Source organism: Pelodiscus sinensis, chromosome 15 (assembly GCF_052426305.1).
Source record: "Pelodiscus sinensis isolate ZL-2025 chromosome 15, ASM5242630v1, whole genome shotgun sequence".
Taxonomy (NCBI): domain Eukaryota; kingdom Metazoa; phylum Chordata; order Testudines; family Trionychidae; genus Pelodiscus; species Pelodiscus sinensis.
This window is the reverse complement of record NC_143066.1, coordinates 30666887-30694392: the sequence shown is the minus strand read 5'-3', so window position 1 is coordinate 30694392 and position 27506 is coordinate 30666887. Positions and strand designations below refer to the sequence as shown.

The following is a 27506-nucleotide window of genomic DNA, read 5'->3' as shown; positions in this document are numbered from 1 at the left end:
AACACATCTGACATCCTTTTGGTAGGTTTTTTTTTAGTGTGATATTCTAAAGAGGGAGAAGAGACCTAACAACAAGCCCCCTCCACTCCTCTGCTCTCCCAAATAAAGACATAGGAAGGAAAGAGATAAAGAGGAAAAAATGCCAAGAAAAAGATGATTTCTATTTTAACTGAGATTCACTTACTCAAAAGGACAAATTACCTCTACCAGACACACCTGGACACAAGAAATGCACAATCCTCTCAAGTTTCACACTAAAGAGATAAACCTTCAATGCAGGTTTGATACGTTAGCAATTGTACTTTGACCACTTGCTGCTGCTAAACCTGTGCTGATAAAGTCCAAATGGAACAAGCTCTCCTGGCTGCAAATGACATCAACTGTAGTTGCAAGCAGTAAAGAAACTCTACAAATCACATAACATAAATAGTATTAGCAGAGAATTTCACACACTGTGCCGCTTGAGACACATTGTCCAATCTCTAACTCACTGAGCTGCCATACAAACAAATGCTGCTGAAGTGAACTGGCCATAACCATTGGGGTTCAGTATTTGGAAATTCAGAAGAGACTATGTGATCTCAGAGCCACTCTGAAAAGTGCTGTGGGAAAATGGGCTCTTTGGGATTGGGAACATTTTCTTTGGGTGATTTTGCATATAACTGGATTTCTGTTAATTCATTTCATACTCAAAAAGTCAGTTCTCCTGATGCTCTACCTGTACACAGCATGTGGAAATAAAGTAAAAATGGATTGTATAATGATAAAATCAGAGCCAAGCAGTAATCTGTAGTCCTGTTGTATTCCTCTGGGGAGGAGAGATACAAAGAGCTTTACATTTCCTAAAGAGGAAAGGCAGTTTAATGTGTGCTATTAACACTTCTAAAGGAGTCTTTGTTAAGCAAATAATAATGATTTTAGTACAGGCAGTCCCCAGGTTACATACAAGATAGGGACTGTAGGTTTGTTCTTAAGTTGAATCTGTATGTAAGTCGGAACTGGCGTCCAGATTCAGCCGCTGCTGAAACTGATCAGTTTCAACAGTGGCTGAATATGGACACCAGTTCTGACTTACATACAGATTCAACTTAAGAACCCCAGGCATCCCCAAGTCAGCTGCTGCTGAAACTGATCAGCGGCTGATTCCAGGAAGCCGGGGCAGGGGCTTCCTGTAGTCAGCCACTGGTCAGTTTCAGCAGCAGCTGACTTGGGGACGCCTGGGGCAGAGCAGCTGGGGTGCTGCTGGGTTGGTCCAGTAGCGCCGCCGCTCCTCGGCACTACTGGACCAACCCAGCAGCACCCAAGCTGCTCTGTCCCAGGCGTCCTGATTCAGCCGCTGCTGAAACTGACCAGCAGTGGCTGAATCAGGACGCCTGGGGCAGAGCAGCTGGGGTGCTGCCGGGTTGGTCCAGTAGTGCCCAGAGCGGCGCTACGGGACCAACCGGCAGTGCCCCAGCTGCTGTACCACAGGTGTCCGGAGCAAAGCCGCGGAGCACGGGGGCAGTGGGACAGCCCAGACGCGCCGTGGCTGTCCTGCTGCCCTCGGGCTCCGCGGCTTTGCTCTGCTTTGCTCCCCGTCCCCCTGGTCTGCAGACCAGGGGGACGGGGAGCAAAGCAGAGCAAAGCCGCAGAGCACATGGGCAGCGGACAGCCCAGACGCGTCTGGGCTGTCCGCTGCCCGCATGTTCCGCCGCTTTGCTTCCTCTCCCTGGTTTGCTGGAGACCAGGGAGAGGGCCCCGTTCATAACTGCGGATCCGACATAAGTCGGATCCGCGTAACTCGGGGACTGCCTGTACTGCCTAGAGACCCAGGCCCAAATTGTGCTTCATTGTGCTAGGGGTTCGCAAACTGGATTCATGACCCCTCAGGGGACTGGGAGGTGGTGACATGAGAGCTGCAAGAGCAGGGCTGAGAGCCACTGTGGGCCCAAGGGCAAGGTGTGTGTGAGGTGGCTGGTTCCATGCCCCCAAAAGGGGAGGAGCCTCAGGCAGAAGGGGCAGGGCCAAGGGCAGTCAGCCCTTAGCAACAGCCAGATCATTGCATCCGCCTCCCTCCCCCCCCCCGCCCGCCCAGCCAAATGGAGCAGTAGGGCAGTGCTCTGACAGCAATTCAAATGGTCTGGGGCTCTGGATGCCACTACTGCTGCAGTAGCGACAGCAGCAGCCAGGACTTCAAGGCCCCTTTGAATCTCCAGGTGCTGGGACAATGGTGACCGTATTTTCTGGATCAGAAATGGGGACACATTGACATGCCCCCTGATCCCATTAGCCATGCCCACTGACCCCTTAGGCCCATCCCACCTGCAACAGGAAGTACCGCCCATGGGGTAGTACTGCCAGGGTCAAGATGGACACATGACCAGAAGTAAATGGTGTCATGTGATTTCTCTAAGAACTCCTCCTGCCATCCTTTACTAATAGGAATGGGTCTGGGCCTCATAGGATGCCCCCATGTAATTATACTGCAATTGTATTAACCCAGGCCCCAGACCTAGAGTCCCATGACACTGCAGTGCTAGGGGGCTGCCTCGATTCAGAATGAGATCCAGGATCCAAGACATATTACTTTGCAATGCAGATGCAGCCCCATTTGACTCAGGGCCTGGGAATCATCCTGAACTATCTCACATTTTTATGGGACAACTTCCTTAGTCCTCTTAACGGATGATGCTTACTGGTTTCAATTAACTGGTAATCAGAGGGGGCTGGAGCAGCTCCCCACCTGCTGTGGGTGCTCCATCCCCACAGAGGGCCCACTGCAGACAGAGGTTGCTCTCGTCCAGCGTAGACCCTGTCTTTGGGGGACCTAGGGGCCCTGCAGGCAGGGACTGCACCAGTGTCTACAGCAGGCTCTCTTTGTAGGGAGTCCAGCCTGCTGTGGACAGGGGCTGTTCTGGAGGGGGCTGGAAGCCAGCGGCAGCCCAAGTGTGACCTAACATTAACCAGTGAACTGATTAATAGGAATTTACATCCTAATGAGATGTACTGCAACTGCATTTTTTGAAGTTACTGCAAAACTATCCAGTGTCCTCTGTTTCCACAATCCAGAATGACAATACATGACAATTATGGGATCACTATTACCATCACTGCTTGAAAGGTACATTTTCCATAGAGGTCAATACGGCTGGGCTATTTTATATATGAAGCTCCTGAGAGATGTATATGTCAATACCATGATGGCAATGCCTGTTTTATGTAAATACCTAAATAATAATTGCCAAATGTGATCACTTCCTCACCTGCTTACAAAGGGCTTGATCCAATTTAAACTTTAAGCTAAGATTGGAGCCAAACGATCTGTTGACATTACCCAAGAAGATCCAGTTAATATTTAGTCACCCTTCAAAAATATAAGGGACCAATCAGTAAAAGTGCAACTGCCTGGTAGAGGCGAGCTTTAAAAAAAACTGGAAAAACGTTGAATTGACTTCTTCTGACAGCAGCGCTTTCTCTCACTGAATGTGGGGTCTTTAGCACAGGTTTCACTTTGTGTGTCAGAATAACACAGAAATGCGTTGTCACAGCGAACTCCATTCAGGTCTAGGCAACGTGCAGCCCAAAAACAGAAAAACAAATCCCTTGAAACTGGAAGTCCAAACAATTCACCTCTTCAAAGAGCTCACAAAGGGCTTGTTTACCCAGACACACAAATCATGACAACCCCTCTGGAGAGATAGGATACATCCTGCCTCTCTGTGGATGCACCAAGTGTTTTCACGTGGCATCTTAACATGGTGTTTTAATCTCAACTGCTTGGATGAGGAAGACTCGCAAAGAGTCTGTCCATCATCCTCACCAGAGTGACACAGTAATTTCACTGCCATAGTAATAGACCCAATCACTCTGTGGGCTCTTGTGGAGCAGCAGGGAGCCCAGGGCACTTTCTGGGGGGAGAGGCTGGGAGTGCCTCTATTTCAGTTGTTCTCAAACTTTTTGGCCCGTGGATCACCTGGCTCAATGCAATCCTTTGTGCAGACCACCAGCTGCTAATGAAAACTCACCATTAGCTACATAATTATGTCTGAGCCATTTCGCTAGTGCTGCAGTTAGGGAGAACGGTTTAATTTAAATAAACAGATTAAGCGTTTTTCACTCTCATGTTAGTTTATCAAACTTCATTTTAAATGAAGTAAAATATTAATTTATGTCCAACACAAAGGTTTCAATGTTTTCTTTATTTGTACCTTTTTTGAGTCGGGGCCACTGACCCACAGAAAAATCAGTTGGGGACCACACAAGTGAAAAGCAAAAAAACTCCTACCAAAACCCCCAACTCTCCCAACTGAGACACCTCACTCCTCCCGTGCTCCAGCCCCATGTAATAAGGGGAAGGGACAGGAAGGACTGAGGTTCAGGACTTTCCACAGGCCAGATTTACTTTTCTGTGGTTCTGGTGTTAGTGGATTTTATGGACCCCTTTAGGCTCCGGGGTGGGGACAAAAATAAGGGGTTAGGTGTGCGGGACAGGGCTGCTAGAGAATGGGATAGGGATGGAGTGCAGGATCTGGGAGGGAGATGGGGTGCAGAAGCAGGCTGGGAGTAGGGTGTCTGGCCAGGGGCAGGGAGTAGGAGCAAGGGGTTGCAGTGTCTGGCCAGGAGGGAGGGTGCAGGAGCAATGGTGGATGGAGGAGTAAGGGGGGGGTAGGTGTCTGGCCAGAGAGGAGTGTGCAGAACCTGGCCATGAGGGAGGGTGTCAGGCCAGGATGGAGAGTGTCTGGCCAGGAGAGAGGTGCAGGAGTGGACTGGGTGTAGGGTGCTTGGCCATAAGGGAGGGTGTCTGGCCAGGAGGGGGCCTGGAGTAGGGTGTCTGGCCAGGGGGTTGCCCTGCAGTGTGTCTGGGGGCAATTTCAGGCTTCTCCTCCATCCTCTGCTGGCCCCGACCCCCATTTTTAATAAAATAAAACAAAAACTCCCATCCTGCCTGGGGCAGGTGACAACCACCCTTAGGGAGCTGGCTCCAGCATGGACCCCACAGGTACCAGAGGCACTGCACCTGGCCCCTACTCCTAGAAGGAGGGTGCTGCTGTGCATGGACTTGCACACCCCAGTCATGGAGGCAGCTGCTGCCGTGCCCCTGCCCCCTGTGAAGTGGGGTGTGTGCGCTTTGGACAGTGATTCCACCCCCCTAGGAAGCTGGGTTTGTCCCGGAGGGGCCTTGCCCAGGCCAGAGTCCCTCCCCCCGGCATGGTGCAGACGCCCTGGCGTGTAGCATGTTGCCAAGTGCAGCTGCTGGGAAGGGGAAGTGGCAGAGCTGGGATGAGAGGTGGCCTGTGCTCCCTCATGCCACGGCCTTTTCCAGTTCACGGCCCCGCCCTCACCATTAGAAAAGGGTGGGACTTTAGCCCCCACCCTTTGACTGCTGGTGCAAGAGACCGAGGTGCTGGCACGCATGGTGCAGGGTGTGCTTGGGCCGCACGGGAGGCAGGTGCTGCTGACCCAGTGAGAGACACTGCTCATGCCGCCTGAGCATGTCTATCATCCAGGCAGTACACAACTATGCAAAGGGGGGGTGGGGCCGGGGCGGGAGGGAATCCCCGGGGCCAGACTCGCTCATGCTTCGCTGGGACCGTGTGCGGGACAGGCAGCACCCCAGGATCTGCATGCGCCCGGGACTTTCCTGCTTCCCACCAGCCAATTCTCTCCCCCCGCTCACCCCAACCACCTCCCGGCCAGCCCTGCTTCCCATCGGCCGGTCCCCCTCCACACCCGATCTCCCCTGGCCAGCCCCACTCCCCCCAACCAGCCCTGCTTCCTGCCAGCCGATTCTCCCCTCCCCTCCAATCTTCCCCAGCCATCTTTGCTCACCCCGACCCGCTCCTGGCCAGCCCTGCTTCCCACCAGCCAGTCCCTCCCAATCTCCCCCAGCCAGCCTCGCTCCCCCCGCCCCCCGTCCCGCCAGTCCTGCTTCCTGCCAGCCGGTTCCCCCCCTCCACATCCTCCGGGCCAGCCTCCCCCCATCTGAGATCAAGTGTGTCCGGTATTTTTTTTTAAGCCACCTGGTAATCCTAACTGGGACAGAGTATTAAAAACAGGGACTGTCCTGGAAAAGCCAGGATGTATGGTTGGCGTAGGCAATTGCCCTGTTTGCTCTCCCGCCCATCCTGTCAGCAGGTTTGGCTGCAAGCAATGGGGCTGATAGACCTAAGCCAGGCCATGTGCAGGGCTGCCATGCCTGTGCCTCTGTTAGGTTAAATTATTAAATTAATACGCACCCCTCTTTTAAATTCTAAGGAGGAATCACACTCAGAGGCTGCCGTGTGAAAGGGGTAATCAATACAAAAAGTTCAGGACTCACTGGTAAGCACTGTATAGATTCATAATAAAAGACCAATCCCCATCCAACATCTGACAGTCTGATTAGACACAACAGGTAAAGGGAGGGAGAAAAAGATACAATTTACAAGTAGAATATTGGGATGAAAGTCCAGGATCATCTCTACTATATGTCTGCACATCTGGCTGTGGCCTCCTGGTGCTACCATAATATTTTGTTCTCCACTTCCTCACTTGTCAGCAGGGGCGGCCCGTCCATATAGGCGATCTAGGCGGTCACCTAGGGCGTCAAGTTAAATGGGGTGCCAAATGGTGGCGCAATATCATTGAGGGGTTTGGAGGTTGGGGTGCCGATTGCATGGTTCACCTAGGGCACCCTGGGACTAGCTGGCAGCTAGTCTAGGGCCACCCCTGCTTGTCAGTACTTGGGAGAGTAGGGATGTCATATCAGCAAGCAGCAAAACTGAAGGAAGCAACCTTTGGGGCAAAGGATTTCACATTTTGGTAAACCTAAACTTTTGAAGACTAGAAACAGACTTATTAGAAAGAGGAGGCTTAGTGTTCTAGGGAAACATCTAATTCTCATAGACTCATAGACTCAGACTTATAGACTTTAAGGTCAGAAGGGACCATTATGATCATCTAGTCTGACCCCCTGCACAGTGCAGGCCACAGAATCTCAACCACCCCTCTTAGAATAATCTAGAATAATTCTAGTAACATCCTGCTGCCTTCCAGGGAGCCGTTTGCGTTGGGAGTTCAGAGAAAGCCAGACTGAAATAGCCATCTGTCCCAGCAGGATTTCCACTTGTCTAATGATCATTAAATAACATTTCATATTACTAATGATCTGCATGGGAAACAAAGGCTTGTCTCCTAACAAGCAGTTGCATCCTGGGTCTGTTTTCCCTTCTTTGTGTTAAACAGGCACAAAGCCACAATGATGCATTTTTGCAGCAGACGTCTCTTGACTACTGTGCTCAGTGTGAAAATGCCATTTGCATTTATGCAGGTGATAACTCATGGGACATGGACAGCCCTTATTGCCCGGTACATAAAAAGCTGGCTTTTTAATACCCGTCGGGAACATTTTTAATGATTTTCTTTTTTCTTTTTAAGTATACATTAGTGTTGGTGAAAGATGTCAGACTAAGGAGCCCAGTGAAGTCAGTGCGCTTTGGATCAGTCCCTGTAAATTGAAACCTTCTACCCACAGACCAGGTGTAGCCCAGCACCACAAAACTTCCCTTATGTAGCCTTTATAAAAATATTCAATCTTGTTTGGAAGGGTCTGTGTCTAGGGCATGAGGGGAATATAGGAATAGCCATATCAGATCCATCTGGTCCAGTATCCATCTTTGAGAATGGTCAGCAGCGGATGATGCAGACCACAGTAGAAGGACTCTGCAGTGAACAGTGATAGTATAACCGTTCCATGGGAGAAGTTTCTTCCCGACTCCATCAGTTACTGGGTTTACTTATGCCATGAAGCATGAGCCTTTATATATCCCTTAACACAGTCTTTAGAATTCCATTGAATGAAATGTGAGTGTATTTCTAATCTTGTCTTGAATCCCACAAAGCTCTTGTGGCAATGAATGCCACAGGCCAGTCACGCCTGCATAAAAATATTTCATTCTATCATCGCTTTTAAATGCATTGCTTTCAATTTTACTAAACATCCCCTTGTTCCTGTATAAAAATAGGAGTGTCCGGTTTAATTTACCTGTACTATTCATTCCTATGTCTGCCTCAAGAGGAGAGAAACAACCGGGAACCTAATAAACAACTGCCTCAGTCTTTCCACAAAGCAATCTCTCCTTGTTTCTTATCTTCACTGGTACTGGAACTGCCGTTGCTCTCCAAATCCATTCACCCCTTGACCTCTCTTCTGTAACAACCCGAAGGTCAACCAATTATCATGGTTTGGTTTTGTGATGTGCATACCTGTTTACTACTGAGAACACCAATTTGTTTCACTCAGTCTATCCAACAATGGCCAAGTAATAATGATTTTTACTCACTATCCCCGTAGGGCAAATCTGAATCAGTGTTATAAGAGTGAAAGCTTCTCTGTGCCATGAGATCCCCATCCCACAACAGGTATGTGTCATTTTGCAGCCTCGGCATGACGCACACTGACTTAGCAGACGCACAACTGCAGCCTTTGGGAAGGTGTTTTTTTTTTCTTCCCTGCTGTCCGATAGGACTCAGCTATTTATAGCAGATAAGATCCCCTTGGGATCCTGCAATCTCTTTGTTTCTAATGCCTGACAATCAGACAGGCATCTAAGTGCCATTAATGCTTCTGGCCCTGGGAGGAATACACAATAGACACATCTTTGTATATTGAACCCAGATGATTTCTGGCCCAAGGAGCCCACACTAAAAGTCTCGCCCATGGGGTGTAAATTAGGAAATGTGTTTCTCTGCACACATTGGTCAGCGGAGGTTGGATAGCCTGGGAAAATGTATTTTAAAGCTGCTGGAATCTTCTCTTAGGAAAGTCCCAAGAAGTCCAAAGGAAATGTTGTCATTATCTAAGAATCACTATAGTCCCAGGAGCAAATGGGCCCAGCAGAGGCTCAGCAGAGGAAAACGAAGATGCAGCCAACAGTCATGATGGTTTTTGCTTCACTATAGCCCCATCAGTCCTTGTTTGCCCCTGCTGAATCTGGGAGCAGTGTGAGAGGATAAGGACAACCAGGTGGTGGGTGGCATTTCTGGGAAACTAAGCTGGTCTCACTCACCTCCCATCATCTCCCATATTGGGCTTTGGGAGAGGAGAAATGTAATTATCCAAGCAGGATAACTACTGTCTCCCACAGGAAACAGACAGTGAAATAGGTTTAGGGCACTGACTCATATTCCATCAACAACGCTGTTAATGTATCTGAGCTCCTCTGTTTACTCTACAGGACCTCACCCTATTCTAAGATTTGCCAGACTAGCTGCAATTTTGCCATTTGAATCAATATGGGCAAACATGCTGCAAGGCCAGTGGGTGTCAATTAACTTTATCTGAGCCTCTGCTGCTGCAGGAAATCACAAACAGTGGCTGTGTAGTGCCTGGACTGTCCTGTGGCCTCCTCCTAGGCTAGCAGTTCTGTGCTCTTAGTTTTGTCTCACTGCCTTCAGGCCTGGGGATGTATTTCCTGCCAGTGAATCACTGAGGAGACACAAACCTCTCACCGTAATCTTATTCCACAGTGACACTGCTTCTCTTTCACACCTCTTAATCAAGACATGGAGGCGGGAGGTGTGAATTGGAATTTGAATTAAGATCCAGTGTAACTCTGTTAAAGGCAGAACTTTATGGGTAACACAGGTCATGGACTGTCTCCTTGCCTGCCACAGTTACTGTACAGTAATGCTGACATGATAGAGACTGAAGAAAGCTCATTCATTCCTTGACAAAACAAGCACGGTACTGCTGGAGATGTGGCAAGTGTGCCTCCTGCTTTCCTCTAGGGTTGCCAGGTGTCCGGTTTTGAACAGGACAGTCCAGTATTTGAGCTTTCTGATCAGGAAACATATTGAGACAATATAAATGAGAAAATATAAATGTCCGGTATTTTCTAAATAATGTAGATTGTGATGTAATGTCGAGTGTGTCCGGTATTTTTGTTGAAATAATCTGGCAACCCTACTTTCCTCTCTTCACCCATTTTCCTTTGCTGCTTCCCCAATCCCTCCCTCTGCCTCTCCATCATCTACTCTCTTTTCCCTTTCCCCACCCTCTTCCCCAATATTCATCAAAGTACTGATTCGTATTTATTCCTGTAAGCCCGGCGGCTTAGTCCTGGGCCACAGACCTGTGCTCAGGCCCACAAATAAACAGCCAGAGGTCCACTTTAAGCCCAGGCCCAAAGTACAGGGTGGGACAGGGACCAAAAAGCAGTTCAGCAGTCTTCACACTGGCCCCAGCCTTGGGGCAGAGCAGGGCAGATGGACAACCTATCAGGGTATGTCTACACTACCCCCCTAGTTCGAACTAGGAAGGGGGGTAATGTAGTCATACGGAGTTGCAAATGAAGCGCGGGATTTGAATTTCCCAGGCTTCATTTGCATAAAGCCGGCCGGCGCCATTTTTAAATGCCGTCTAGGTCGGACCCTGTGTCGCGCGGCTACACGCGGCACGGACTAGCTAGTTCGGATTAGGCTTCCTAATCCGAATTAGCTGTACACCTCATTCCACCTCGTTGCTTCCAGTCATGGGGGTGAAGGGATGACCTGGCCCATGTCTTTGCAGAGCTCATCAGACCCCCACCCACGCCCCTGTGAATTGAAGCAGCTTGTCCTCTCCTGCCTGCACAGTGTCAAAAGGCAACTGGCACCTCCAGGCTGCTGCTGGCCACTGACTTAACCCAGCTACTTCCTGACCCCCAGCTGCAGCACATGCAGGAAGAAGTTAAGCCCTAAGGATGCCTTGTGCACCAGGGCCCAGGTGACTGCAGGGGCTTCTGTGAACTCAGCCAGAAGGTGGCTCCGCAGGGGAAGATTGCCTAGGGGATGGAGCAGCCCCATGCTCTCTGGGGGCAGGACCCAGGGTGGGGGATGGTGAGAGAGAAGAGGGTGCTAAGCCCATGCCTAAGGGGCTGCTGTGGAGCCTGCAGGGTCAGGGCATGAACAGGCTGGAAATGGCTCCCTCCTCCCACCACTTAGCCTCAGGGACTGGCATGAGCAGGCCTCAACCCCTGCCCAGTGCAGCAGGAGCACCTGGGGAGAGCAGTGCTGGGCAGGCTCAGGGAAGCTGAGAAGAGTCTCCAGCCTGTTACCTCCCTGGTTGTGGCTTGATACAAGAGCCAAGCAAGAGCAAGGCTCACGGGGAAGTGGCCCAGGGGACAGGAACAGTTAAGGGGAGTGGAGTAGGGCAGACATAGCTGCTGCTAGAGGTCCCTGGGTCAAGACCCAGAGTCAGGGCTGTCCCAAGCGGGGTACCTGGGACAGCCTGGCCCCCCACCCACTGCACCAGGTGTGGGGCTAGGCCAGCCCTCCCCCACAACAGGCCTCATCGCTGAGCCACACAGCCTGGGGGATAATGGGAGCCTGGTGCAGCAGCAGCAGGGGTCCCCCCGCACCACCATGCATGTGGTGGGAGCTGGAGTGGTCCAGCAGCCTGCCCCGCTAAGCCATCCTCCTGGCCTGTGGTGCCTCACTTCTCCGCAGCCGTGGGAAGCGGAGTGCCCTGAGGCCAGGACTCGCCACTTCCTGCCACTGCTGAGGGCCAGGAGAGGGCAGCAGGGTGGGGTGGAATGGAGCAGGCTGCTGGGCTGCTCCAGCTCCTTCTGCTTCAGTGAGTACAGAGGGGTGACCCTTGCTATCGCCACACCAGGCCCCTTGCCCCAGCTAATCCTGCAGGTCCTGTCCATAGGATAGTTGGTGAGGCCACTGCAGGGCCCCCAGAAGTGCATGGCCTGGGAAGGATGCCTATAACTGTCCTATGTAGGGAACCGCTTTGCTCAGAGTAGTGGGCAGGACTGGGTCTCCCTGCCCCCTCCCTTCCAGCCACTAGGGTTGCCAGATGGTTTAATCAAAAATACCGAACACTCCCTCCCCCCCCCCCAAAAAAAGACCCTGACAGACAGCAGTTATTAGGCAAAAAAAAATTTTTTTAATTAAAAAATCATCATGGCTCCTTTAAGAGGCTTTTTTTTGCTGGTGGCCATTTTGTTTTTCTGTTCCAGCTACAAGATAAGCCCCTGCTGAATCAGGTAAGAAGGGCTGGAGAGGCTTCTGGGGGGGCTTCTGGGGGCTGGGCCCAGTTGCTGAGTGTGTCGTAGGGTTGCCAGGTGTCTGGTATTTTCATCTCAAAGCAGGAGGGGAAAAAAACAGAAAATACCAGACATTTTAGGAGTCCGGTATTTTCAGGATTTTTTTTTACTGGACAGAGGTGAAAATACCGGACTGTCCGGGTCAATACCAGACACCTGGCAACCCTACTAGCCACACTGAAGCATGGCCTACACAGACTGAGGCCAGGGGCTAGACTTCGGGGCTGCAGTTGGCCACTGAAGCCAGTGTAAGGACTGAGAACTCCTGATACACCCCAGAAGGGGGAGAACAGAATGGTGAGCACAGCTGGAAGACTGTCCTGAAGAGGACACCACAGTCCAGGAAGTGATGCAGATCCAGACATGGAGACAGCAGAGATGGGCAAGACATCGGTCAGAAGAAGCTGAGCAACAGAGCTAGTTCCCAGAGTGACCATCAAGAGGCGCCATAGCAGTGAGTAGAATTCCACTACAATAAGCTATTATGAAGGGCTGAGCTACTCCACCATGTAAGTACCTAGATAAAACCAGCACTTGCAAACTAATATTTTTCCAAGTGAGATGTCTCCAGCTCAAAGTCCTGCTTGGTGCCCCTTGCTGATTGCACAAAGCAGCCAGAAGAAATCAATGCCTGAAGCATTATAATAAAGAAATGGTCTGAGACTGGCAGAATTCATGGGCCGATTAGTTTGTCATCAACACTGAATGGGGGAAAGGAATTTCCATGGACCTGAAGTGTAACCTTTGATTGCATATTTTCAAGTTAGCAGCTTGTTCCTTTTGTATAGCACCATCTTAGCCAAGATACTGTGGTGTGGCAGATTGGTTTTTTTTTAAAGGTGAGTACATTTCAAACCATTTTTATGCAAGATGCTTCCAGAACCCTGAAAATACTTGGGGGGGGGGGGGGGAAGAGGAGGAGGAGGAGGTAGCATTGATCCCTTCCATACAACTACACAGACAAAAGGCAGCTTGGAGCGTGCTGTTCCCCACAAAGCTTTTCCACAGAGAAATGTGTTATAATAGGGAAGTGTTATCATTGGGCTTGACTTCTAGAGATGCTGAGTTTCCATAGACTTTGCTTGGGTTTGTGAGGGCATAAAACTTCCAAAGCGAGGCATTTGTTATTTCTAAGTGCCTCTCTGCTCAGTGTGCAGTAGCTTCCTAAGTGCCTAAAATGGATGTTTTGTGTATGTCCCAATGTGATCCCGTGTTGTGAGATGTAAAATCTTTGTGACTCCTCTCCTGAACATAAACTGATCTCCACCCATCTCAGGTGCAGTTAGCACCATACAAAGTGGAAGATTCTCTAGATTGGCTGAGCAGCTGGCTCTGCAGCTGAGAACTCTGTCATCCATAGCCAGGCGTGGGGCTATTAGTCATTTCTGATTACCTTAGCAGGGTTGAACTTGCTGGTCAACCCTGAGAGCACTTTTCTGAAGATCTCCACAGCTGCCTATTGACTCTGAGTCAGCGAATCACCATCTGTCACTGACTCCTGGGTCAGAAATGGATTACACAGCGAATGCATCCAACTCAGATGTTGCATAATCTTTGCCTCATTCCATTTTCCACTTGAGGGAGGTGTCACCAAGGGGTGGGGAGTCACCGGGCCCTGCACCCCCATCCGTAGCCAGACATGGCTGTCAGCCAGCAGGTAGAACAGAAGGTTTATTGCTTCACAGGGATACAGCATATCACAGACTTGCTAGTACAGGAACTGTCAGTACAATCCATCCTGAGAAGAAGGGGCCCTGACCCTGTTCCTCACTTCTGCTCCAAGCCCCCTCTGAAGGAAAAAAGAAGACTGACACCGTCAGCAACTTGCCCCAGTCTGCCAGCAGCCCCTCCTCCCCCACTTTGTCTAGCTTCCTGGGCAAAAGGTGTCTCGGTCTCACCCCCGCTCAGACTCAGGTTCATTGTGTATGTGATGGGATGCTTTCAGTGAGTCTCAGCAATCCCCATCCCCTTCTGGACAGTAGCTAGAGTTGCCAGGTGTCCAATATTCACCCGGACACTCCGGTATTTTCACCTCCTGTCCGGTAAAAAAAAGTCAGAGAATAGCAGACACCTGAGATGTCCGGTATTTTCTGAATTTTTCCACAGCCAGGAGGCAAAAATGCCGGGCACCTTCAAACACTCAGCACCCAAGATCCCAGCCCCCTGACCCCAGCCCCCAAGCTCACATGGTTCCCCAAGGCTGCTGGCACAAAATGGCTGTCAGCCAAAAGACTTAGGGGAAGCAATGCTTTCCCCTGGGTCTTAGTACTCAACTGCTCTGCTGTTTCTATCCACTTAAAGGGGATATGCTATTTTCTCTTAAATTCTTTTTGGGGGGGGGGGGAGAGCTTAATAAGTCCTTGGAGCCTTTTTTTTTTTTTGCTCAACAAGTTTGTTCCCCCTTCTCGGTTTTTTTTTCCCTTCAATAGAATTTTTTCCCAGTGTTTTATTTTTTTGGGGGGGGAGGTGTTCAGTATTTTTGTTTCAACCATCTGGCAACTCTAGACAATAGAGCAGTGCCCAGGAAAACGGAGACACACAGGACTACTACAGGGAAGTACAAATCACAAACAACATAAAGGAAACAGGGTGAATACAATCCCCACTTTGTCACAATTTCCAGTTTATTCAGTTCCCAGTTTCCTTTTCTCAGCTATTTGTTGCAGAAAAGTGTAGCATCTTTTGCAGAGTGTTAATTTTTAAAAAGTGTATGTTGAATGTTTTTTGTTTAGGCAGATTTATCCTGTTATCTAGCACACACAAGCCAAGGAGTTATTTCTTGGGGCGGTGAAGGAAATTGTTATATGCAATATGGAAAATAAAACAGAAAGGAAAGAAGGATAAATCTAGACAGTGACATGAAACCATCTTACACCAGTTAATGGCATAAAGAACTAGAAGTGCCAATAATATTAAAGTTCATAAGAATCAATACATTACAATAAAGATCTAGACAATTAAACAAACAAAGCTATTAAATCTGCAACACCCACACAGCCGGAGGACATCAGAAAGCTATATGCTCCCAGAAGGGACCTTGCTATTTCCAGAGAGAGAAAGACATTTCTAGATATTAACATGCATAAGCAGCAACAGGTAGATAGATGGTGGTATGTGGCACCCAGGTGACAGTGTCAGCTTAATCCTCTGAAGCTCCAGTACCTCTTTAATTGTCTTGACTTCCTTCAAAGAAGTTTGCAGGTTGATGCATGTCAAATGTATTAACAGTGATGGATCTAAAGCACCTCCTGGCCTTCCTTCTTGTCTCTCACAACGAGTTTAATTACTTTTGCTAGTGTGCAGGGATCTTTCTGCAGTTCTGAGCATACTCTGCATGACAACTAGCACAGAACCTGCTATGTTTTACCGGCTATATACCCACATACCTAAATGGCACTGCTACCGTAATTCATCAGTGCTTCACAATCACTAATTTATCCTCTCTTTCAGGTAGGGAATTAGCATTATGCCCATTTTACAGATGAGAAACAGAAATGCAATGACTGGTCTCAGGTCATGTATCCAGTTTCTGGCAGAGCCAGGAAATGAACCCGTTTCTTTTGTTCCAGACCAGTGCTCTAATCACAAGGCAACCTTCTACCAAGACAGGAAAGGCAAATTTTTCTCCTAGAGCCACTGTGGCAGTAGCCAGCTTCAGTATCTACTCTTCCTATACATTCAGGACTCCCATGGAAACCTGCACAAGCAAGGAGTGCAGCACTGCAAAGTCAAGCCTTACCATGAGGCTTATCACTTATGGGATGGTAGGCATCCTCATGAGAGCTAGAGGTTCTTTAAGAGAAGTTGCAGCAGAGGAGTAGTTCTATAAGGATAACAGGTTGGTCTCCAATAATATATGCTCAGGTATTCGCAGATTATTCAGCACTCAGGTTAAGCAATGACTTTTCTGACTGCCAGCCCTGTAAACGCCATCTGTGGTCTAAACATTGAAGCCCTGGTGTACGATAGGGAGTTATTTCAAAGTAACGCCCCCTAATTTTGAAATAAGCAGGGCGTCCACACTACCAAGCCTGTCATTTTGAAATCTGAACTGCATTCCTGGGGAAATAAGCTTATTTTGAAATGGTTGTTTTGGGAGCTATTATTTCAAATTTAGTTATTTCAAAATAATGTCCTAGTGTAGACATGCTCAAACAGAGCTCTGTCTGCCTCTGACACCAGCTTCACCAGGAACAAATTTAATTGAGCATCTTATTGATGTTCAGTTACAGAAGAGAACCCAGCTTCCTTTCCTATATCAATATTGGTTCTGCAGTGCTAACCATAGCAAAAGAACTCATGTGTTTCAGTAGAGTACACAGGGGTAATTCAGTGACCAAAAACACACAGGGATCAATTCTCTCCCACTCTTTCTGCACCAGTGTAACCGGTTGACTGTGGTGCACTTATTTTTATTAGTGTGAGATTGGAATAAGGCCCACAGGGAAGAAAATACAGTGAGTGCGATGTTAGAGCAACTGGCATGACTGTAATTCCATTGACTTAATGGAGTTACTCCTGATTTGCAAGTGCGAGCGAGATCAGGTAGAGTCAGAAGAGCCATTTTTATACAGTCAGATTTACTCCTGAGAACAAATATTTCTAGGTTCAATGTGCTCATTATTCGACCTATGAAAGGATGGAATTCTCATGCATGTGCTCAGGTAACCTTCCAGTCTCAATGGCAGCTGGTTTGCAGCCACCCCTCTGCTCCGTGCCTGCCCTCTGAGACTGACAAGGGCAATTACAGCTTGAAAGAAACCTTTCGACAATGTGTGGCTTTGGGTATTGAGTTGCCCTCCTGTTCTCTGGTATTTCCCAAGAACAATGCAAGCGGCATGACGGGGCACAGCCCCTTGCAGTGATAATTGCCATACTAAAGAGAAAGATTTTCATCCAAATGGGCTTTTGTTGGAAGTTTCAGGAACCTGAGCCCCGCTACTAATAACCTCTCCAGCTCAAGTTCCAAACAGCCCCATTCTGCTCAATTCAGCGAGCACCTGCCTGGCTGCAGGCTGTGCAAACGAGTAGCATTTTATGAGCTACCCCAGCCACGCTCCATAAGTCAATCACCCAGCATCAAGTTGGAACAAAGCTGCTGCCTCCACACAGCTCCAGCCTTTTTTCTCCCCCAATGAAGAGAGTCTGGTCACTGGACACAGAAACAAACCATTGTCATGCTGGCTAGGACATCAAGCGCCAGGACAGCCTCCTAATCCCTGCACTGCACCAGTAGTAGACAATTACCATGCAGAAGTAAATGGCCTGTCAGCATTGCCACACTGCTAGGAAAATGCAACCACTTGTGAGGACACAAAGACACTATAGTGAAGATGCTCACCCAGGTGGTAGCCCAGCTATGAGCAGAGGCACATACAGGATAATAGCTGTGACAGCAGAGTACTAAGGGACTCCACACACTGCATAGGCTTTCTCTAGAGGCACATCCAATCCAGTCTCAGGCATTACTAGGAGAACCACCCCAGTGGTACCCAAATGTCCCACTCAGGCTTTACCTATTTCCCAACCCCTAGGGGGTATGAGAAGCTTGTCAAGGGGTACAGGGAATATTTGGTAAATAACTAGATTATCCTAATTGAAATATTCCAAAAGTAGTAGTGTTAATGGAAAAAGTTGTGGATTCTAGAATTTATTTCCTTTCACATTGAATAGGGGGTATGGGAAGGTTTACTAAAAGCCAAGGGGCTATGGGGACCAAAAAAAGTTGGGAACCCCTGGCCTAACCCATATAGAACTTTACCATGGGCTGTCTGCTGTTATTGAAGGGGACTAAAGAAACCCAGGCTCCAGTAGAAAGCCATTCTACAGTTGGGAACAAGCAGGTACTGCTCCTAACTCCTCAGATGGGAGCTTTACTTTGCTGTCAAGTTGCAGACCAGTTAGTTCCTTTGACCCCAGTCCTGAGGTTCACTACTTGATGCTGTGCAGCTCCCTTATGGACAAATCTTGGGAGTAGCCCTTGACCAATCTGATCCAGCTACTGAAGGAGGAGGTCTCTGTCTCTCTCCCTCTCCGGGTCCGATTGCTCCCTCTCCATGGCTTGGCCCTTGGATAGGCCACTATAATGTTCCCCTTACAGGGCCCAAAAGTTCCCTGGATGATCTGTCTCAGGCCAGGCCATTTCCCCAGTGGCTGGCAGGAGAACTTTACTCTGCGTTCCAGCACAGACACCCTATGCCTAGCAACCATGGTCTTGCCAATCTCAGACCTATTGCTGTTCCCCTAGGCGCTTTCTTTCTCTGTCCACTGGTGCCTCCTCTAGCTACTCCACCCTTGCTCAAGTTCTTGCCAGTTTCTATAGACTGAGGCAGGATCACAGGGTTTACTCGTCTCCTAAACCTTCTTCTTGTCCCCTCCTTTCTAGACAGGGTCTGAGAGTTTCCTTCTGTAGCTCCTCCTATGACCAGCTTCCTCTCCATATAGCTGGCCCTGCTCATCCCCCAGCTGGGCATCATCAGCCATTAGGCTTTGACTCCCCTCCAGATGCAGCCTGTCACAGGGCTAATTGGCCCCTTTTTAATCTGCTCAGGCCTTATCATGTTGGATGGGTTCTCTGTTATGGTCTGACCCACAATATGGCCTACCTCAAGTCCTAGCAGGAATGCTCAGAAGACTGGTATCACAGGCAGGCTATAAAGCATGTTCCCTCCTTAGACAGAAGGTCAGACTTGGCAATCTGAGCTCCTGCTAACAGCAAATGGTGCCTCTTAAAACCTCAGGCTGCAACTAGACTGGCATGATTTTGCACAAATACTTTTAACGGAAAAGTTTTTCTGTTAAAAATATTTGCACAAGAGAGCGTCTATACTGGCATGTGCCTTTGCACAAAAGATTTGCTTTTGCGCAAAAGCATCTGTGCCCAGTGTAGATGCTCTCTTCTGCAAGAAAGTTCCAATGGCCATTTTAGCCATCAGGCTTTCTTGCACAAGAAATTAACCTGTCTGTCTACACTGGCCCTCTTGCACAAGAATACTTGCGCAAGAGGGCTTATCCCTGAGCAGGAGTGTTGGAGTATTTGTGCAAGAACCACTGATTTTGTACAGTACAAAGTCAGTGTTCTTGCACAAATACTCACAGCCAGTGTAGACAGGCGGCAAGATTTTGCACAAAAGTGACCGCTTTTGCGCAAAATCTTGCCAGTCTAGACTCAGCCCCAGACTCCACTGAACAATGAAACCAAACTAAGCCTGGAAACACCAGCGAAAATGACAAAGACTAGAGCAGCTCTGAGCTACACCCTTTTGCCACACCAGCCAGGGTTCACTACACCCTTCCCTGCACTAGTGGTTCCTTCCAGGGAAGACCAGGACTAGAGTAACTGAGCTTCTCCTGGACACAAGCATCAGCTATTTCAGCGAGGAAAACAAGAGATGATGATGCTGAGTATCATCCATGCCCACTGATTTCAGGATGGCCCATAGGGATGTGAATGGGTTAACCAGTAACCCAGCTTAGGGTTAACCATTACCTGGGAGCAGCTGGCTGCAGGCAGAAGACTGCTCTACAGGGCTGGGAGTTGGCAGCTTCATGAGGGGTGCCCTCCTCACCCCACCCTACCCTAACCTGCTCCTGCTTCAGGTCCCATGCAAGAGCCAGCACCCTGGCATGGGGTCAGAAGCAGCCCCTGTCTATGGTGTGGGAGCCACTCAAGCCCAGTCCCCCCCTCACCCCAACCCCATTTAATCAGTTAACTGGTTAAACAAAACATTAACTTTGTAACTAATTAAATAGGATTTTACATTCCTAATGGCTGGCCTCTCCCAGGATTCATCCCTTCCTTTGTGGCTGGAAATGCTCATGTTACATGGCTGTAATACACAGCGGCCAGGACAGGCAACTCATGGTAGCCATCAGGAGAGGCACCACTGGCCTCCTGTGCCCTCATCAAAATCTTGCTCGCTAAATGGGGTGCCTCCTCATGTCCCCTCCCAGTTCTTCTAGGTGGCTCTGTCTGCACCCCAATCCTCTGAAGGCACCAGTCACCAAGTTGTGGCAAAAAGAAAGTTCTCATCTATCCTTCCCTGTCCCAAAAGCTGACGTGCTGACTGTCAATCACCTTTCAGTGAAGGATCAGTTGGCTGTAATATGGGCAACATGACCAAATGGCAAAGATCAGAAATATGGCAAACTGATCATGTACCAAAAAAAGATTTAACAACAACCCATAGGCACTCTGGCCTGGAACCATTGGGCATCAGGTATCTAAACACCTTTGAGGAGCTGGGGCTTACTGAGTTTGTTATAGAAAGTGATTGGAAAAATACTAATCACAGGAGGAAACTATCATCAAACTTCAGAAGTCCTTTGTCAGACTAATGTCTACATCCTGCTCCAACACAGCAAAGTTCTGTCAGTAAGAAGGCAGAAAGGAAATGAGAAACAGCAAAACACAGTGTTTTATTTACAGCCCTCCATTTTCTGCACATGCTGATGAGCCCAAGCATGTTCAGTCAAGAAGCTTTCATCTGCAGTGGGTCTGCTCTGATAGATTTTTTTTTCCTCAAGCCCTTCCTCATTTGAGGGAAAAGTTAAGAACTTTCTTGCAATATTCTGTACTGAACAAGAGAATTCTGGAACTAAGTTGGGTCAATGGGTGGTGTATTTCCAGACATAAAACCAAAACTGCACTATGAGTCTCAAATGACCTTGATAGCAGAAAAAGGAAAACTAGCATCAAGAAAGAACTAATGTAATGCATCTAGGAGAGAGCACAGTGTGTGCCTCTCCTCTGTTAGTAGCTGCAGCCACTCTAAGAACAAGATGGTAGAGGGAAATTCACCTACAGAGGACTAGTGCAAAGTCTATGCACTGGGATAAATATCCCATCTTATAGGGTGCTCTTGTTTGGGCAGGAGAACATCTTAGGCTGGGTTAGCACTAGGCAGCATAATGTGACAGCTTCATGTGATACAAATGCAATGCTTTAAAAATTGATAGCAGAAAACTTGCAGATTAGAACAGAAGTGGAGGTGAGGCAAGGCCGGCGGGGGAGGGAGGAAAGGCTTTTTGCATGCTTGTGATTTTCTCCCTTTCCTGCACACATAGTTCAGGGTGGGGCTGTTAATTAGTATTAATAATAAGCATTTAGGCTGGAATGGTTGCTTTACCCCAGCCCTGGCAAAGGGCAGTGCTTACTGTGCAGCCCCTGGAGAAGAGTGAGACGCTAGCCAGTGCATGGAGGAAGGGGGAGGGGGCAGAGCTCAGATTTCGTCTCTACCCCTTCTTCCACCTGCGCAGCAGGGAAGGGCAAAGTGACTCTAAATTACCTGGGCTGCGTCTAGATTGGCATGATTTTCCGGAAATGCTTTTAACGGAAAAGTTTTCTGTTAAAAGCATTTTCGGAACAGAGTGTCTAGATTGGCACAGACGCTTTTCCGCAAAAGCACTTTTTGCGGAAAAGCGTCCGTGCCAATCTAGACGCGCTTTTCCGCAAAAAAGCCCCAATCGCCATTTTTGCAATCGGGGCTTTTTTGCGGAAAACAAATCTGAGCTGTCTACACTGGCCCTTTTGCACAAAAGCTTTGCACAAAAGGGACTTTTGCCTGAATGGGAGCAGAATAGTATTTCTGCAAGAGGCACTGATTTCTTACAGTAGGAAGTCAGTGCTTTTGCAGAAATTCAAGTGGTCAGTGTAGACAGCTGGCAAGTTTTTCCAGAAAAGTGGCTGATTTTCCAGAAAAACTGGCCAGTCTAGACACAGCCCTGCTGTCTTCCTCATGCTGTTACCTGTCACAGGAGACCACGCAAAGGAGTGAAGGACGCCTTCTCCTCCTTTGCTCCCTTACGCGGCTAGGCCATGAGTTAGTTACTTTGAATGGGGTTTAACAGAGAAATCTGTGAGGACGGGCCCCTCGCCTGAAGAAATTATAATTGAATTATAAAGTTTCAACCTGGCAAAGAGTGACCTGGTCCCACGGCAGAATCAGGGCTTTATTAATGGATGGTTATTCAAGTATATCTGAAAGCCTTGTTGTTTGCCTTTTCCTTGGTTTTCTTTCTCCTTTTATTACCATTTCTTTAAATTACAGAGATGAGATCTCCTCTGGTGTCTTGTCCACAGATCCATTAACCAAAGCATCCAAGCAACCCGTATCTATTAAATAAAGCAGTAAGAAAAGATAAACTTATTGAAACTGCCATTCACTAATGCCTGCTGTTCCAAAGCAAACATAAGGATTAAATTAAAGAGGAAAAGCAAGAGGGGAGGAGAAGACAATTACCTCAATGTCTCCCAGTGGCATTTGCCGATAAGTGCGATAAGAGAATTAAGCATCATTTTGACACACTCTGCCTATTTATAAGGAGCCGGCACTGCACAAAGCCACGAAGCAAAGTAATAGAGGGAGAAAAGGAAGATGAAAAACAATTAACTAAATCCAGGTGACTCCACTGATCTACACACAGCAGAGTCAGAACTCAGACCTCCTCTGGCTATTGTCTGTGCTTCCAAGACTCGCTTTGGTGAGGTACTGCAAGCCTCCTGCAAAATGCCCAATGGCTTCAACTCCCATTAACTTTATAGGGAGCTGAAGGCACCCAGCACCTGACAGAATCAGACCTCTAAGAAAAGACTTAATGGGCCAGATTCTGGTCTTGACTCCAGCCCCTTTGTACCTCTCTGGCAGGGAAAGGGGGATGGTGACAGTGAAGGAGGAACTGTGAGCAGGCTCACCCAGTTCTATCCCCTGTGAATGCCAGAGGGCACAGGTGAGCGTGGGAAGTCCAGAGATGGGGGAGGAGCTGGTGTGAGAGACACTCTAGCGATCGCCAGCTTTCAGAGCAGCCTTTGAGGAGCAGGTACAAGTTGTCAGCACATGTTGCATCACTGAGGAATTCTGGAGCAGCTGAGGGTCCAGCCCAGTGTTCCCTAAAAATAGTGGTTCTTAAACTTTTTGACCTGTGGTCCACCCTGCTCAACGCAGACCTTTCCATGGACAACCAACCAACCACCCATGATGACAAAATGGGTGCAGGAAGGGGTGGGGTCTAGCTAGGAGGTAGTATGCAGCAGTGGGCTGTGTGTGTGGGGGGGGGGTTCTGAGTGGGAAGATGGGTGCATGAGTGGGGGGAGGGGAGGGACGGGTTTGGGGAGGGAGGGTGCAGGAGCAGGGTGGGGATGGGAGGTTTAGGAGGGAGAGTGCAAGAATGGGGTGGAGGTATAGGGTCTGGGTGGGAGTGGGGTGCATGAGGTGGATGGGGGTGCAGGGTCTGGGCCTAGCTCCGTGCCTCCCACTGCTCCCAGGCACCACCTCTGCTGCTTCCACTGGCTGTGATTCTGGCCAATGGGAGCAGTGAGGAAAGCTTCCAGGCAAGTGGTTTCCTGTGCTGTCATTCCCCCAGGCTGGGGAGGTGGAGTGGCAATGCAGGGAGCTGTTTCCTTCCCCCACAAGCCAGATCCAGCCCGCGAGACTTGCTCCCCTCCCCACAGTGGGAAGCCAGTGTTAGCACTCCAACCTTGCATAGGGGGCAGAGCTGGAGCACCAGCACAGGCTCCCTGCTGCAGAGGGGGGTGAGCCCCAAGCCCATGGCCCACACTTTGAGAACCACTGCTGTAAGGGGACCACTTGGGCAGCCACCCAGGAGAGTCAAATTCCACCCAGCTGATTAGCAGAGTACCCACAGCTGGCAGCATGTGTTCCTACTGGTGGTGCACACCCGCACATGTTTCAGTGCACATAAAATTAATTCCACACATGCGTGGGAAAAAAATAGAGGTAACACTGCCAGCTCTAAATGATAATCAGAGTGACAATATATTCAGCCCTTTTGTATATTGACTGTTACTTTGCCTGTTACTTGAGACCTGGTTCCTTCCTCTCTTGCACCAATTTTACACCAATGTAATGTCATTTCCTATGGTGAGCTGGTCCTGATGTATCCAAGGAAGAGGAGACTCAGACATTTATGCTTTTCACACAGTCCTTCATGGAGGACAAACATCTTCCTTCTATTCTGAGTATCATTCTACCTAGGTGTGTAAAATATTAAACTCACTGACCCTAGAAACCTCTTCCTTCCGCGTCCCGAAGCTGATCCTTCTCAATAATGGGAGAAAAATAATTAATGCAGCACCAGTAGCAGGTGACACATTCAAGGTTACTTCCTCCAAGTCACTGACTGGCATATAAAGGTAACTTTCCCTGACTGAATTATGAGTTTATTAGGCATATGAAACATTCCAGCAGCTTGAACAGGCGATGCAAAACGCAGACACAAATCCTCAGTCGGCATTTGTTCACCATTCCTCTCTTGCCCAACTGGCAGCTCCAAGACTTGTACAGTGTATAATTGCTACTTTGAATAAGAGTTTCTAAACATTTGAACTTCTATCTCACCCATTCATCTATTTACCTTGCTTAGCTATTTATAAATCTCCTAATACTTTGGAACTAGTGTTTTCTGTAAGCGGTGTGCTTGCATAGCTACCCAGGAGAAATTCAAATGCCACCCAGTTCATTAGTAGAGTGCCCATAACTGGCAGTGTGTGTTTATTTGGGTGGTGCACACCTGCACATGCCTTGGTGCACATAAAATTATTCCACACATGAACAGAGACAATTAGAGGGAACATTGTTTGGAACCTCCATTTAATTCTTTCCTGTTTAAAGAATGTATTTTCTCTGATGAAGACTTCTGAGATAGCACTGATTGCAGGGTTCCTAAGGGTTAAAAAAAAGCAAAGGTTCCCCATAGCATTGGTCCTGCCTTGGGCAGGGGGCTGGACTTGATGACCTCCTGAGGTCGCTTCCTGTTCTATGATTCTATGAGAAGGGCGGGTCTATACTTAAAACACTGCATCGGCACACCAAGGCAGCTGTGCAGCTATAGTGCTTTAATGAAGATGCTCTAAGGTGACAGAAGAGAGTTCTCTAGTTGGCGCAGTTAATCCACCTTCTCAAGAGGAAGAAGCTAAGTCAGTGGAAGCAGCTCTCCCACCAGTATAGCACTGTCTACACGAGGGGGAGGGGGATTAGGTTGGTATAATTACGTTGCTCGGGGGGGGGGGATTTTTCATCCTCCTGAATGATCTAGTTATACCAATACAGGTCTGCCATGTAGACTAGACCTCTGATTCTGAATATATGACCTCCGTTCTCTTCTCCAAAATCCTCAGAATCTAAAAGCAAGAGTCACTTTCCTGCCCCATGAATGAATGGCTTGGCTTTTTAAAGAGCCCTCCACCCCAGCTTCCCATTGTGTGCCTGCAGTTCTGACCCCAAGGATGACTATGGGAGCAATTGTTTGTATGCAGACAGCTTCCTCCAGGATTTGCATGGGGTAACCACATGGTCAGGCAGCATTTGCACATGTAGTTAATGGTGTTGCAAAATCAAGTCCATAGTCACTGAACATTTCAGACCCTTAAATCAATTAAATACGTTGTTAAAATTGGCTCTTTATATACTGATAGGACTGACTGTCTGGTCAGTGAGAGATGTACAGAGGTCAAATATGCCCTGAATATATATTGTTAATAAGTTACTAAAATTCCCTTTCTGCTTCAATCAGGAAGCAATCAGTCTATTCCACACTCCATGACAAGTAGGATTTAAGCAATCACCTCCTTGCCTTAGTCAAGAATAATTGAGTGTCCTGATTTGAAAAGTTCTGTCCAAAGTAAAAGCAGATGCGAAAAGAACCTGGGGTTAAAATTAGCAAGCTAATGCTCTTAGACCTGATAAAAATGATCATCACTTTTGTGGCAAATCTGAGAAGGACGTGGCCTCCTTGCAAATCAAGCATCAACTGCTCTGATGTCAGGCAAGGAGCTTAAGATGGTCTGATTGTATATTCAATTTCTGTTCATCTTTGGCCATTTTCTCAACTTTTGGTGGCCACATGATTATGGGCCATGTACTGGCTTTCCTTGATACACAAGCTTTCAGGATTCTTTGGTATCCCTTTCTTATATTATGTCCCTACCAAGTGAGCCAATGAAATTGAACACACGAGGTCTTTAAAATTGCTAGAACTGTCTTTCCCCCATTAATTGGGACCCACTTTATAAAATTCTATACTGAAGTTCAGGACTGGCCTCTCAGTCTGATACAGTCACATTTGCAAAAGGGCCAAAGTCACTTAGACTCTTAAGTCCTATTTTCAAATGTGCCATATGCCCTTCAGGGTTAGATTTTAAAAGGTGTTGAGACATCTGAAGATGCAGATAGACCTCCAGAAGGAGCTTTAAATATTGCCTAACCAGCACAAGGGTTTCTGAAAACCCTGCTAGGAACTTCTCTGTTAGTCAGACACCTAAATACCTTTGAAAATCTGAAGCCTAAAAAATCCTAAGTCTCACCGAGCATCAATGGGACTTAGATCCTGAGGGTAAAAATTTCAAAAGCATCTGAGCAACTTAGAAGTGTAAGTCTAATTTTAAAAAGTGACTTAAGTACATAGGAGCCAAAGATCTGTTGACTTTCAATTAACGTCTAAGGCTTAGACTTGTAAAGGGATTTAAGCATTGCTGCACTCAGTATTGAAATGCCTGATTTTGAAGCCTAAATATTATTTTCAAGTGGTCTTGAGACACTTAGGAGCCTAAATCCAATTCACAGGCAACGTATTTAGGCACTGAGGAGCTCAAATCTTCAAATAAAAAATGAGACAGGTTCCTAAATCAGTTAGGTATTACAGAACTGAAAGCCACAATGCTTAAATATGTTTAAAAAGCTGGGCCAATGTGCTTCTGAAAATTCACTTTTGAAAATAGGACTTAGAAGCTTTTGAAAATGTTATCCCCTAGTAGCTTATTTTCTCAAACTTTTGCAGAATTTAACTTAAGGCTTGTCCACATGAACACTTAGTTTGCAGCAAGTTGGGGGGTAAGTCTATCCTACACTAGCCTGCTATACACTAAGGCCTAGTCTACATTACACCTCCCTGTCAATCTAGCCCACACAACTTCCACTATGCACGGTTGGAGCATGAGCATCAGTTTCCCGCTGGGGGTGAGGAGAGAAAGCCTCAAGCCTCGCTGTGTGATCCAGCTCACAGGGAAGAAGTGCTCCCCCACCCCCTCCTGTGGCTGAGGGAACAGCAGCACATGGATGCTCTGCCTGGAGGCTTTCCCCACTGCTCCCATTGCCCAGAATCGGTCAATGGGAGCAGTGGGCGGTGGTGCCTGGGACCGGTGTGGGGAGTGAAGGTAAGTAAGTGCCCCCCATCCCCTCATGCCCAGACCCCCGCACCCTCATGCCCCCCCACAAGAACCCGCACCCTCAACCTGCTCCTCACTGTCTCCCCTGGCCAGACACTTACCCCAAGCCTTCCCCTGCAGCCTTCCTCCTGGCCAGACACCCTACCCCCAGCCTGCTCCTACATCTTCCCTTGCTCCTGCACCCTCCCCCTAGCCCAGACATCCTGCACCCACCCTTGCTCCTGTACCCTCCCTCCTGGCAACCCACTGAACCTTCCCTTACTCTTGCCCACTCC

At 48.2% G+C, this 27506-nt stretch overlaps 1 long non-coding RNA gene across 2 annotated transcripts in view; it reads right to left on the bottom strand.

Annotated features, from left to right (window-relative positions):
* LOC149523557 (uncharacterized) overlaps positions 1–27506 on the bottom strand; it is a 79791-nt gene that overhangs the window by 32389 nt on the left and 19896 nt on the right. The gene's annotated exons all lie outside the window — the stretch shown is intronic.